The 14323-nt window shown below is 41.0% G+C and overlaps 1 long non-coding RNA gene across 2 annotated transcripts; it reads left to right on the top strand.

Annotated features, from left to right (window-relative positions):
• The first annotated feature begins 659 nt into the window (after positions 1 to 659).
• LOC148970713 (uncharacterized) lies at positions 660 to 5399 on the top strand. 2 transcript variants are annotated; one of them, XR_016147718.1, is made up of 3 exons: positions 1738 to 1977; positions 2058 to 2144; positions 2221 to 5399. It is a non-coding gene; the product is annotated as an uncharacterized LOC148970713 (long non-coding RNA). The 2 variants fall into 2 exon arrangements; XR_016147719.1 differs by having other exon boundaries at positions 660 to 2144; positions 2763 to 5399.
• The last annotated feature ends 8924 nt before the right edge of the window (positions 5400 to 14323 follow it).

Consider the following 14323-nt stretch of genomic DNA (forward strand, 5'->3'; position numbering starts at 1 on the left):
CATGTAAAACTGAATCAAAAAGTTAAACAAACATTTTTAAGATGTTTTCTGTACAAATAAAGAAAGCAGTTACAAACTGAAACAGGAAGTGCTTCTGGACCAGTGTTGTTTACATCTTGTGAAATGTCTATAGAGAGAATGTGTAATTGGTTCAGCTTGTTCACCTGCTCAATTTCGTATCAGTCGCTCTCGCGCTGAGTATCGTCGTCAGTTGAAAAGAACATCACAGGTCACCAGGGCTGGGCGATATATCGCGATATAGTTCAAATTTGCGCTATGATTCTTCCAATCAAGCTGCTGACTGCTTTTGTAGAAATATCGTGCATTCTGTCAGTTGCAGTTCTGACACCTCCGTCTCAACAGCATTAGTGTAACTTACAACGCGACAAATACTCGCAATATTAACGCAGAGGAACGGCTAACGTTACATCAGTTCAGCGAGTTCACAAAAGTTAATTTCCATGTGCTTAAAGCCTTGCCGGTTAAACATGTTTGCGTTCACTGCTGATGCGCTGTTCTGAGACTGCGGTCAAGTGTGGGCCGCACGTGGAAAATACACGGTCAAGCCAGCCACACCCGATACCACGACAAGACTGAAATAATCACGTTGGTCCACTTTGGAAAACGTGTAGATGTTAACAAAACCATAAATAGGGCTATACTGCCCTCTTGTGTCAAATTATATTTTTATATTTATTTTTCCAACAAATAAAACCAAACCTATAATAAAAACCCATCCAATAAACCCTTGAACTTAACAGACTCAGTGGTTCAGTTGATAAAGCGTTGGGATTCAATCAAGAAAACCTGAGTTCAAATCCCATTCTTGCTTACATTAAATTGTTGTGATTTTATCAAACAAAGTGGCCAAAACAACATTTCTCCAGCCGACAAGACGTGAAATAATCACTTGGTTCACTTTGGAAAATGTGTAGATGTCACGGTTTCACTCCCTCAAACGTGAAATTTGCACTTAAACTGAAACTTAAACTTATACCATATTGGTCTTCATCAAACCGAGAAAAATGGGATTTTGTTTTATTGACGATCACTGAAAAATGGTCTATTGTTAAAAATGTAAAAAACATGTATTATTTTCAAGGTGAAAAGGATTCATTTGCCTCGATCCACGCCGAAACAAAACGTCTTTGTCACGTTTTTAATGAAGCAGCCTAAATGGTCCACTTTGGAAAACGTGTAGATGTCAGGGTTTAACCCCCTCAAACGTGAATCTTACACGTTTGCGTTAACAGGCTCCGATACTCGTGTTGACCTATTCTACACGCAAAGCCTCTGCCATAACGACCAATTGGCTTTCATTAAACCAAGAAAAATGTAATTTGTTCTATTGACGATCACTGAAAAATGGTCTATTATCAGGGATGTGATTTTTCCGGATTAATCCGGAATTCCGGATTTTCCGACCTGAAAATGTGACCTACGTGAATCATGCAGATCTGTTAAAAAAAAAAAAAGAAGAGGGCGACTGGTGTTGGCAGCCGGACTGAACAAGAGGTCCTCGCTGCAGTCTGTAGCACGATGACGTAGCTGGACGGTCCAATACGTGTTGGACCCTGTAACGCGCGCATGCGCACTAGTCAAGTCAAGTCATCTTGATTTATATATCGCTTTTAACAATTTAGATTGTTTCAATTTAATGTAACAGATTGTTTTTGCTTTATAGCGGTTCATGAATAATGTTATTTTACAGCTAGTTAGTTTTGATTCTGTCGAAATGATAATTTGTTATTAATGTAGCATGATGATGCTGTTGTCTGGCTCATGTCTCCCTAAGTGACTTAATTTGCTGCAGCTGTGAATAGTTCTGGGCAGTTAATTTTGAGCCAATCGCGAGGGCTACACCTCTTTTATAAACCGGGACTTTTATTTTGACAAATGGTGTTACCGGTACGCGTCCTGTTTACCTGCCCAGCGACCTGATGTCTGCCTGGTTATCGGTCTACCGAAGTGCCGCGAGTATGGTTGGCTTCATTTCTCTTCTCTTTTAACTCGTTAACTTTATGGCTTGGGCTTATAGGGAATGTTTTGTGCTATAGGATCCCTGGTGCAGCAGCAGCCCTTTCACCAGCTGAGCGTGCGCCCTGTGGTCGGCAAACAGAGCTCAGGGCTTGTGAAAATCATAGGTATGTTGCTATACGGAGTAATAGTGTAAGGGTTAATGTGGGGACTATTTGTAAATTGACATCCTGTGCATTTTAGGGAGTGCTGTTTAACCGGGGGTGCGGCCGCAAGTTTGCTTCATCGATACTGAACATCTGCTGCTTTGCTTATACTCTTCACATTACATGTTCATGGATTTAAAGTTACGTCGTACCCGGCTGCCTTATTCACACTCGGCACAGGAGTATTGAACTCAATTATTATTATCTCAAGTTAACAGGTGGCTGGCTAGCGTGTTACATCGTTGCCTGTTTAACATTGTTTGATCTTCCTTCCTGTCTCTGTTTTGAAATCAGTGCTTGAGTGTTTGATGGACTGACATCACTTTAATGTTTTTATTTATTTTATTTTGTACTCTTGTATGGAGGCCTTTTCTTGCTGTTGATCTCCAAGAGGATTGGCCTAATTGTGATTTTTCTTTTGTGGTTTGTCCATGTTTAATTGTTTATTTTAATTGAGTCCCTGTTCACATTGTTAGGTAGTACCACCTTGGACTTCAGAACAGGTGACTTATTAGACAATGTTTATGTAGTTTGTGTGCGTAATTTTGTTCAACTTCCACGTGTCTGTCCATTGTCCAGGTGCTGAGAACTGCCAGTGGGAGCAGTGCCCCTTGTGGTGGCGGGTCCCGTGGTGTGCTGTGGCTGTGTGTTCACCAAGTGTGGTCATTTCTCTTATAGTGTGTGAGTGAAATTTGACACGTGTGAATGGGGTGTTTTCATGGACGCTCCTTGCTTGAGTCACTAGCTTCCCACTGGTAAGACTCCGCTCTGTTGCCTTCTCTCTTGAGTGTGTTCATTGAGTTTAAAAGTGAAAAGAAAATAAAAATACTATTTTTGTACTGAACCACTGTCTCTGGCTATCTGTCAACGAACTTGAGTGCCTGGTTGAACTTAATTCTTTGGGTGTAAGTCCCATCGTGGCGTAGTCTGCAAACTGCCTGGGCCTAAGCCCTGAAATATGTTAAGTGTCTGATGTGTCCGTATCCCATTCTGCCACATTTGGCGTAGTCGGCAGGGTTGATGGATAAAGCCAGAGACTGGTTCAAATTTTGTTTTTTGTTTTTTTTTGTATTTTTTTCTTTTACAAGCAAAGCAGCAGCTGTTCGTTGGTGGACCGATAACGGGGCAGGTAAGGTGGGGATTGGTTTTTGTTTTTTGCCAATTGGATTGTGCATTGCCAAAATATGGAACGGGGTGGCCGAGGGGAGTGAGTTACAGGAGTTGAGGGACTTGATGGCTTAGATGGTAGCTGATAATGAGCGCCTACGTCAGACCCCAGGTCATGCCCCTACCCTGGCTCCTGGCCCTGCTTTGGTCTTTTTCATTGAGTAGCAGTAAAGGTAGGGGACCTGTAACCAGTGCCTTACTCACGTTTTAGCCGTTATGTCTGAGAACTCGTGTATCACTTGTTTCTCCTGTTTTAGCCGTCATGTCCGAGAACGTGCGTATCACTCGTTCTCGTTGAGTAGCTGTAAAAGCAGAGAAGTTTTAACGAGTGTCTCGTGTTTTTAGAGTAGCCGTCATGGCAAGAGGACTTGTACCAAGTATCTCTCGTGTTTCGTGTTGTGTGGCCGTAATGGCAGAGAACTTGTAGCAAGTGTCTCGTGTTTTTAGAGTAGCCGTCATGGCAAGAGGACTTGTACCAAGTATCTCTCGTGTTTCGTGTTGTGTGGCCGTAATGGCAGAGAACTTGTAGCAAGTGTCTCGTGTTTCTAGAGTAGCCGTCATGGCAAGAGGACTTGTACCAAGTATCTCTCGTGTTTCGTGTTGTGTGGCCGTAATGGCAGAGAACTTGTAGCAAGTGTCTCGTGTTTCTAGAGTAGCCGTCATGGCAAGAGGACTTGTACCAAGGGTCTCTCTGTTCGCTCTATTAGCGTCCTACAGTGAAGGTGAGTGTCTTGGGGTAATCGTCGGGCGCCGATTAAAAAAAAACGGGGCAGATTGTAGCATGATGATGCTGTTGTCTGGCTCATGTCTCCCTAAGTGACTTAATTTGCTGCAGCTGTGAATAGTTCTGGGCAGTTAATTTTGAGCCAATCGCGAGGGCTACACCTCTTTTATAAACCGGGACTTTTATTTTGACAAATGGTGTTACCGGTACGCGTCCTGTTTACCTGCCCAGCGACCTGATGTCTGCCTGGTTATCGGTCTACCGAAGTGCCGCGAGTATGGTTGGCTTCATTTCTCTTCTCTTTTAACTCGTTAACTTTATGGCTTGGGCTTATAGGGAATGTTTTGTGCTATAGGATCCCTGGTGCAGCAGCAGCCCTTTCACCAGCTGAGCGTGCGCCCTGTGGTCGGCAAACAGAGCTCAGGGCTTGTGAAAATCATAGGTATGTTGCTATACGGAGTAATAGTGTAAGGGTTAATGTGGGGACTATTTGTAAATTGACATCCTGTGCATTTTAGGGAGTGCTGTTTAACCGGGGGTGCGGCCGCAAGTTTGCTTCATCGATACTGAACATCTGCTGCTTTGCTTATACTCTTCACATTACATGTTCATGGATTTAAAGTTACGTCGTACCCGGCTGCCTTATTCACACTCGGCAAAGGAGTATTGAACTCAATTATTATTATCTCAAGTTAACAGGTGGCTGGCTAGCGTGTTACATCGTTGCCTGTTTAACATTGTTTGATCTTCCTTCCTGTCTCTGTTTTGAAATCAGTGCTTGAGTATTTGATGGACTGACATCACTTTAATGTTTTTATTTATTTTATTTTGTACTCTTGTATGGAGGCCTTTTCTTGCTGTTGATCTCCAAGAGGATTGGCCTAATTGTGATTTTTCTTTTGTGGTTTGTCCATGTTTAATTGTTTATTTTAATTGAGTCCCTGTTCACATTGTTAGCTAGTACCACCTTGGACTTCAGAACAGGTGACTTATTAGACAATGTTTATGTAGTTTGTGTGCGTAATTTTGTTCAACTTCCACGTGTCTGTCCATTGTCCAGGTGCTGAGAACTGCCAGTGGGAGCAGTGCCCCTTGTGGTGGCGGGTCCCGTGGTGTGCTGTGGCTGTGTGTTCACCAAGTGTGGTCATTTCTCTTATAGTGTGTGAGTGAAATTTGACACGTGTGAATGGGGTGTTTTCATGGACGCTCCTTGCTTGAGTCACTAGCTTCCCACTGGTAAGACTCCGCTCTGTTGCCTTCTCTCTTGAGTGTGTTCATTGAGTTTAAAAGTGAAAAGAAAATAAAAATACTATTTTTGTACTGAACCACTGTCTCTGGCTATCTGTCAACGAACTTGAGTGCCTGGTTGAACTTAATTATTTGGGTGTAAGTCCCATCGTGGCGTAGTCTGCAAACTGCCTGGGCCTAAGCCCTGAAATATGTTAAGTGTCTGATGTGTCCGTATCCCATTCTGCCACATTAAATTAGGGGATGACACCGTTCTCTCTAAACAGACTTTAAACGCGATCCTGTGATAAACGCTGATGGCACATATGCTCATTAAGAATTCATAGGCTTAGAGAGTTGGTGAACAATCGTTGATCTTCCAAGAATACATTTAAATATGGTCACGAGCGAAGCTCTTATTTTCAGAGCTTTCAGAATAAAACTTTTTTTTTTTAATAATTGCGACTTTTTCCTTACAACTGCGAGTACAGGCTACTTTTCGCAGACTTTATTTCTCAGAATTGTGAGATATAAAGTCAGAATTGCGTGAAATAAAGCCTCAATCGCATGTTATAAAGATAATTGCTTGAAATAAGCCTCAATCGCATAAAGACATAATTGCTTGAAATAAAGCCTCAATCGCATGTTATAAAGACAGAATTAGGTGAAATAAAGCCTCAGTCGCATGTTATAAAGACAGAATTAGGTGAAACAAAGCCTCAATCGCATGTAGACATAATTGCGTGAAATAAACTAAAGCCTCAATCGCATAAAAGACATAATTGCTTATAAGCCTCAATCGCATGTTATAAAGACATAATTGCCTGAAATAAAGCCTCTATCGCATGTTATAAAGACAGAATGAGGTGAAATAAAGCCTCAATCGCATCTTATAAAGACAGAATTAGGTCAAATAAAGCCTTAATCGCATGTTATAGAGAAAGAATTAGGTGAAAGAAAGCCTCAATCGCATGTTATAAGGACAGAATTAGGTGAAATAAAGCCTCAATCGCTTGTTATAAAGACAGAATTGCGTGAAATAAAGTCGCAATTGTGTGCTATAAAGTCAGAATTCTGACCTTTTTCTCGCAATTCTGAATGTATAACATAAATGCGAGTTTATTATTACAAGATTTATTTTCCCCATGCTGTTATTATTTTAGCATTTTCCTACTTATTCATCAATAATTACTTATAATTATTTAACAGTATTATACTACACAGTTTGAACATCATCTCAGTACAATATTGAGCTTACATATCACTTAAAACCAATCCATTCGAATTATAATCAGAGATCGGCACTGCGCATGCGTAAATGACGTCACCAAAACACACATCCATCCACTACGTATTGGACCATCCAGCTACGTCATCGTGCTACAGGCTGCAGCGAGGGGTGTCTCGGACTGAAAAGGAGAGAATAACCCATAACTGCCTGACGTACAGAAAGTTCCTTTCAAAGTATCAACAAGGACGTATAGACCATTTCACAAGATGAAAACAACACTGGTCCAGAAGCACTCCTGTTTCAGTTTTTTAACACTACATAAAAGCTGGGATAAAATACAACCAGCAGAACATGTAAAACTGAATCAAAAAGTTAAACAAACATTTTAAGATGTTTTCTTTACATGTGAAATAAAGAAAGCAGTTACAAACTGAAACAGGAAGTGCTTCTGGACCAGTGTTGTTTACATCTTGTGAAATGTCTATAGAGAGAATGTCTAATTGGTTCAGCTTGTTCACCTGCTCAATTTCGTGAGTATCGTCGTCAGTTGACAAGAACATCACAGGTCAGGGCTGGGCGATATATCGATATAGTTCAAATTTGCGCTATGATCCTTCCAATCAAGCTGCTGACTGCTTTTGTAGAAATATCGTGCATTCTGTCAGTTGCAGTTCTGACACCTCCGTCTCAACAGCATTAGTGTAACTTACAACGCGACAAATAGACTCGCAATATTAACGCAGAGGAACGGCTAACGTTACATCAGTTCAGCGAGTTCACAAAAGTTAATTTGCATGTGCTTAAAGCCTTGCCGGTTAAACATGTTTGCGTTCACTGCTGATGCGCTGTTCTGAGACTGCTGTCAAGTGTGGGCCGCACGTGGAAAATACACGGTCAAGCCAGCCGCACCCGGTATCACGACAAGACGTGAAATAATCACGTTGGTCCACTTTGGAAAACGTGTAGATGTCACGGTTTAACAAAACCATATAGGGCTATACTGCCCTCTTGTGTCAAATTATATTTTTATATTTATTTTTCCAACAAATAAAACCAAACCTATAATAAAAACCCATCCAACCTTGAACTTAACAGACTCAGTGGTTCAGTTGATAAAGCGTGGGATTCAATCAAGAAAACCTGAGTTCAAATCCCATTCTTGCATTAAATTGTTGTGATTTTATCAAACAAAGTGGCCAAAACAACATTTCTCCAGCCGACAAGACGTGAAATGATCACTTGGTTCACTTTGAAAAATGTGTAGATGTCACGGTTTCACTCCCTCAAACGTGAAATTTAAACTTAAACTTATACCATATTGGTTTTCATCAAACCGAGAAAATGGGATTTTGTTTTATTGACGATCACTGAAAAATGGTCTATTGTTAAAAATGTAAAAAAACATTTATTATTTTCAAGGTGAAAAGGATTCATTTGCCTCGATCCACGCCGAAACAAAACGTCTAAATGTCACGTTTTTAATGAAGCAGCCTAAAAGGTCCACTTTGGAAAACGTGTAGATGTCACGGTTTAACCCCCTCAAACGTGAATCTTACACGTTTGCGTTAACAGGCTCCGATACTCGTGTTGACCTATTCTACACGCAAAGCCTCTGCCATAACGACCAATTGGTTTTCATTAAACCAAGAAAAATGTAATTTGTTCTATTGACGATCACTGAAAAATGGTCTATTATTTAAAATGCAAAAAAACATTTATTATTTTCAAGGTGAAAAGGATTCATTTGCCTTGATCCACGCCGAAGAAAACGAAATATCACGTTTTTAATGAAGCAGCTTATGAGTAAAATGTCTATTTTTCCAGGGTCCCCCAGCTCCTCGTTTGAGCAAAAGGTACCCTAAAACAATTACATTGACGTTAAGCCGCGTTAACCTTGTTAACCATAACCTTTTAAATACTCGACCTAGTTCCGTTGTTTAGCAACGGGATTCCTGTAACTTCAAGTGCCCAACCCGGTATCACGACAAGACGTGAAATAATCACGTTGGTCCACTTTGGAAAGCGTGTAGATGTCACGGTTTAACAAAACCATAAATAGGGCTATACTGCCCTCTTGTGTCAAATTATATTTTTATATTTATTTTTCCAACAAATAAAACCAAACCCAAACCTTTAATAAAAACCCATCCAATAAACCCGACAAGACGTGAAATAATCACTTGGTTCACTTTGGAAAATGTGTAGATGTCACGGTTTCACTCCCTCAAACGTGAAACTTGCACTTAAACTGAAACTTAAACTTACAATATTGGTTTTCATTAAACCGAGTAAAATGGGATTTTGTTTTATTGACGATCACTGAGAAATGGTCTATTATTTAAAATGCAAAAAACATTTATTATTTTCAAGGTGAAAAGGATTCATTTGCCTCGATCCACGCCGAAACAAAACGTCTTAATGTCACGTTTTTAATGAAGCAGCCTAAATGGTCCACTTTGGTAGATGTGTAGATGTCACAGTTTAACCCCCTCAAACGTGAAACTTACACGTTTGCGTTAACACGCTCCAGTGGAGAGCAGTGGCGTATCCAGGACATTTTTTGGGGGGTGGCCAAGATGGGACACAAAGCTAGAGTGGGGTGGCCATGGCATAGCGAAGTTAAATGCGATATGCAGCCGACCATGGATCAAATCCCGGTCCTTTGCTGCATGTCACATCCTCTCTCTCTCCCATGATTTCCTTTCTCATAACTGTCAAATAAAAGTTTCTATCCTGTTAAAAACAGTCCAAAAACAGTCCAGTCCAATTTTTTTTACAGGTCGAAATTTTGATTTTCGATATCTCAGCTCTGGAAAGGTCTAGAGCCTCCATTGTTGCACTCAGGTCTAAGTCTCATGGCCCTCTAACAGAATCCAGAGTTTTGAGAAGATTGGGGATACTTAATTTTTCGCCCAAAAAAAAAAAACGTAAGGGGTAACACTGTCGTTTTTTTTTTCGGGTCGAAATTTAGATTTTTCGATATCTCAGCTCTGGAACGGTCTAGAGCCTCCATTGTTGCACTCAGGTCTAAGTCTCATGGCCCTCTATCAGAATCCAGAGTTTTGAGAAGATTGGGGATACTTAATTTTTCGCCAAAAAAAAACCCGTAAGGGGTAACACTGTCGTTTTTGTTTTGCGGTCGAAATTTTGAGTTTCGACATCTCAGCTCTGGAAGGGTCTAGAGCCTCCATTGTTGCACTCAGGTCTATGTCTCATGGCCCTCTATCAGAATCCAGAGTTTTGAGAAGATTGGGGATACTTCATTTTTTGCCCAAAAAAAAAAAACGTAAGGGGTAACACTGACGTTTTTTTTTTCTGGTCGAAATTTTGAATTTCGATATCTCAGCTCTGGAAGGGTCTAGAGCCTCCATTGTTGCACTCAGGTCTAAGTCTCATGGCCCTCTATCAGAATCCAGAGTTTTGAGAAGATTAGGGATACTTAATTTTTCGCCCAAAAAAAAAAAACGTAAGGGGTAACACTGTCGTTTTTTTTACGGGTCGAAATTTTGATTTTCGATATCTCAGCTCTGGAAGGGTCTAGAGCCTCCATTGTTGCACTCAGGTCTAAGTCTCATGGCCCTCTATCAGAATCCAGAGTTTTGAGAAGATTGGGGATACTTAATTTTTCACCCCCCCAAAAAAAACGTAAGGGGTAACACTGTCGTTTTTTTTACGGGTCGAAATTTTGATTTTTGATATCTCAGCTCTGGAAGGGTCTAGAGCCTCCATTGTTGCACTCAGGTCTAAGTCTCATGGCCCTCTATCAGAATCCAGAGTTTTGAGAAGATTGGGGATACTTAATTTTTCGCCAAAAAAAAAAAATGAAAGGGGTACCACTGTCGTTTTTTTTTTCGGGACGAAATTTTGAGTTTCGATATCTTAGCTCTAGAAGGGTCTAGACTAGAGCCTCCATTTTTGCACTCAGGTCTAAGTCTCATGGCCCTCTATCAGAATCCAGAGTTTTGACAAGATTAGGGATACTTAATTTTTCACCCAAAAAAAAAAAACGTAAGGGGTAACACTGTCGTTGTTTTTTTCTGGTCGAAATTTTGAATTTCGATATCTCAGCTCTGGAAGGGTCTAGAGCCTCCATTGTTGCACTCAGGTCTAAGTCTCATGGCCCTCTATCAGAATCCAGAGTTTTGACAAGATTAGGGATACTTAATTTTTCACCCAAAAAAAAAAAACGTAAGGGGTAACACTGTCGTTTTTTTTACGGGTCGAAATTTTGATTTTCGATATTTCAGCTCTGGAAGGGTCTAGAGCCTCCATTGTTGCACTCAGGTCTAAGTCTCATGGCCCTCTATCAGAATCGAGAGTTTTGAGAAGATTAGGGATACTTAATTTTTTGCCCAAAAAAAAAAACGTAAGGGGTAACACTTTTTTTTTTTTTCGGGTCGAAATTTTGATTTTCGATATCTCAGCTCTGGAAGGGTCTAGAGCCTCAATTTTTGCACTCAGGTTTAAGTCTCATGGCCCTCTATCAGAATCCAGAGTTTTGAGAAGATTGGAGAAACTTCATTTTTCGCCCCCGAAAAAAAAAAACTTCATTTTTCGCCCGACAAAAAACAAAAACGAAAGGGGTACCACTGTCTTTTTTTTTTTCGGGTCGAAATTTTGAGTTTCGATATCTCAGGTCTGGAAGGGTCTAGAGCCTCCATTTTTGCACTCAGGTCTAAGGCTCACGGCCCTCTGAGTCTATCATAATCCAGAGTTTTGAGAAGATTGGGGATACTTAATTTTTTGCCCCAAAAAAAACAAGAAACGTAAGGGGTAACACTGTCGTTTTTTTTTTACGGGTCGAAATTTTGATTTTCGATATCTCAGCTCTGGAAGGGTCTAGAGCCTCCATTGATGCACTCAGGTCTAAGTCTCATGGCCCTCTATCAGAATCCAGAGTTTTGAGAAGATTGGGGATACCTAATTTTTCGCCCAAAAAAAAAAAACGTAAGGGGTGACACTGTCGTTTTTTTTCGGGCCGAATTTTTGAGTTTCGATCTCAGCTCTGGAAGGGGCTAGAGCCTCCATTTTTGCACTCAGGTCTAAGTCTCATGGCCCTCTATCAGAATCCAGAGTTTTGGGAAGATTGGAGAAACTTAATTTTTCGCCCGGAAAAAAAAAACGTAAGGGGTACCACTGTCTTTTTTTTTTTCGGGCCGAATTTTTGAGTTTCGATATCTCAGCTCTGGAAGGGGCTAGAGCCTCCATTTTTGCACTCAGGTCTAAGTCTCATGGCCCTCTATCAGAATCCAGAGTTTTGGGAAGATTGGAGAAACTTAATTTTTCGCCCGAAAAAAAAAAACGTAAGGGGTACCACTGTCGTTTTTTTTCGGGCCCTCTATCAGAATCCAGAGTTTTGGGAAGATTGGAGAAACTTCATTTTTTAGCCCCAAAAAAAAACGTAAGGGGTACCACTGTCGTTTTTTTTTTCGGGCCGAATTTTTGAGTTTCGATATCTCAGCTCTGGAAGGGGCTAGAGCCTCCATTTTTGCACTCAGGTCTAAGTCTCATGGCCCTCTATCAGAATCCAGAGTTTTGGGAAAATTGGAGAAACTTAATTTTTCGCCCGAAAAAAAAAAAAAACTTAAGGGGTACCACTGTCGTTTTTTTTTCGGGCCGAATTTTTGAGTTTCGATATCTCAGCTCTGGAAGGGGCTAGATCCTCCATTTTTGCACTCAGGTCTAAGTCTCATGGCCCTCTATCAGAATCCAGAGTTTTGGGAAAATTGGAGAAACTTAATTTTTCGCCCGAAAAAAAAAAAACGTAAGGGGTACCACTGTCGTTTTTTTTTTCGGGCCGAATTTTTGAGTTTCGATATCTCAGCTCTGGAAGGGGCTAGAGCCTCCATTTTTGCACTCAGGTCTAAGTCTCATGGCCCTCTATCAAAATCCAGAGTTTTGGGAAGATTGGAGAAACTTAATTTTTCGCCCGAAAAAAAAAATGTAAGGGGTACCACTGTCGTTTTTTTTCGGGCCGAATTTTTGAGTTTCGATATCTCAGCTCTGGAAGGGGCTAGAACCTCCATTTTTGCACTCAGGTCTAAGTCTCATGGCCCTCTATCAGAATCCAGAGTTTTGGGAAGATTGGAGAAACTTAATTTTTCGCCCAAAAAAAAAAAACGTAAGGGGTACCACTGTCGTTTTTTTTTCGGCCCGAATTTTTGAGTTTCGATATCTCAGCTCTGGAAGGGGCTAGAGCCTCCATTTTTGCACTCAGGTCTAAGTCTCACGGCCCTCTATCAGAATCCAGAGTTTTGGGAAAATTGGAGAAACTTAATTTTTCGCCCGAAAAAAAAAAAACGTAAGGGGTACCTCTGTCGTTTTTTTTTCGGGCCGAATTTTTGAGTTTCGATATCTCAGCTCTGGAAGGGGCTAGAGCCTCCATTTTTGCACTCAGGTCTAAGTCTCATGGCCCTCTATCAGAATCCAGAGTTTTGGGAAGATTGGAGAAACTTAATTTTTCGCCCGGAAAAAAAAAAACGTAAGGGGTACCACTGTCGGTTTTTTTTTCGGGCCGAATTTTTGAGTTTCGATATCTCAGCTCTGGAAGGGGCTAGAGCCTCCATTTTTACACTCAGGTCTAAGTCTCATGACCCTCTATCAGAATCCAGAGTTTTGGGAAGATTGGAGAAACTTAATTTTTCGCCCGAAAAAAAAAACGTAAGGGGTACCACTGTCGTTTTTTTTCGGGCCGAATTTTTGAGTTTCGATATCTCAGCTCTGGAAGGGGCTAGAACCTCCATGTTTGCACTCAGGTCTAAGTCTCATGGCCCTCTATCAGAATCCAGAGTTTTGGGAAGATTGGAGAAACTTAATTTTTCGCCTGAAAAAAAAACGTAAGGGGTACCACTGTCGTTTTTTTTTCGGGCCGAATGTTTGAGTTTCGATATCTCAGCTCTGGAAGGGGCTAGAACCTCCATTTTTGCACTCAGGTCTAAGTCTCATGGCCCTCTATCAGAATCCAGAGTTTTGGGAAGATTGGAGAAACTTAATTTTTCGCCTGAAAAAAAAAACGTAAGGGGTACCACTGTCGTTTTTTTTTTTCGGGCCGAATTTTTGAGTTTCGATATCTCAGCTCTGGAAGGGGCTAGAGCCTCCATTTTTGCACTCAGGTCTAAGTCTCATTGCCCTCTATCAGAATCCAGAGTTTTGGGAAGATTGGAGAAACTTAATTTTTCGCCCAAAAAAAAAAAAACGTAAGGGGTACCACTGTCGTTTTTTTTTTTCGGGCCGAATTTTTGAGTTTCGATATCTCAGCTCTGGAAGGGGCTAGAGCCTCCATTTTTGCACTCAGGTCTAAGTCTCACGGCCCTCTATCAGAATCCAGAGTTTTGGGAGATTGGAGAAACTTAATTTTTCGCCCAAAAAAAAAAAAGTAAGAGGTACCACTGTCGTTTTTTTTTCGGGACGAATTTTTGAGTTTCGATATCTCAGCTCTGGAAGGGGCTAGAGCCTCCATTTTTGCACTCAGGTCTAAGTCTCATGGCCCTCTATCAGAATCCAGAGTTTTGGGAAGATTGGAGAAACTAAATTTTTGCCCGGAAAAAAAAAACGTAAGAGGTACCACTGTCGTTTTTTTTTCGGGCCGAATTTTTGAGTTTCGATATCTCAGCTCTGGAAGGGGCTAGAGCCTCCATTTTTGCACTCAGGTCTAAGTCTCATGGCCCTCTATCAGAATCCAGAGTTTTGGGAAAATTGGAGAAACTTAATTTTTCGCCCGAAAAAAAAAAAACCGTAAGGGGTACCACTGTCGTTTTTTTTTTCGGGCCGAATTTTTGAGTTTCGATATCT

The sequence above is a fragment of the Pimephales promelas genome, chromosome 19, assembly GCF_988280905.1.
Source record: "Pimephales promelas chromosome 19, fPimPro1.hap1.1, whole genome shotgun sequence".
NCBI classification, from domain to species: Eukaryota; Metazoa; Chordata; class Actinopteri; order Cypriniformes; family Leuciscidae; genus Pimephales; species Pimephales promelas.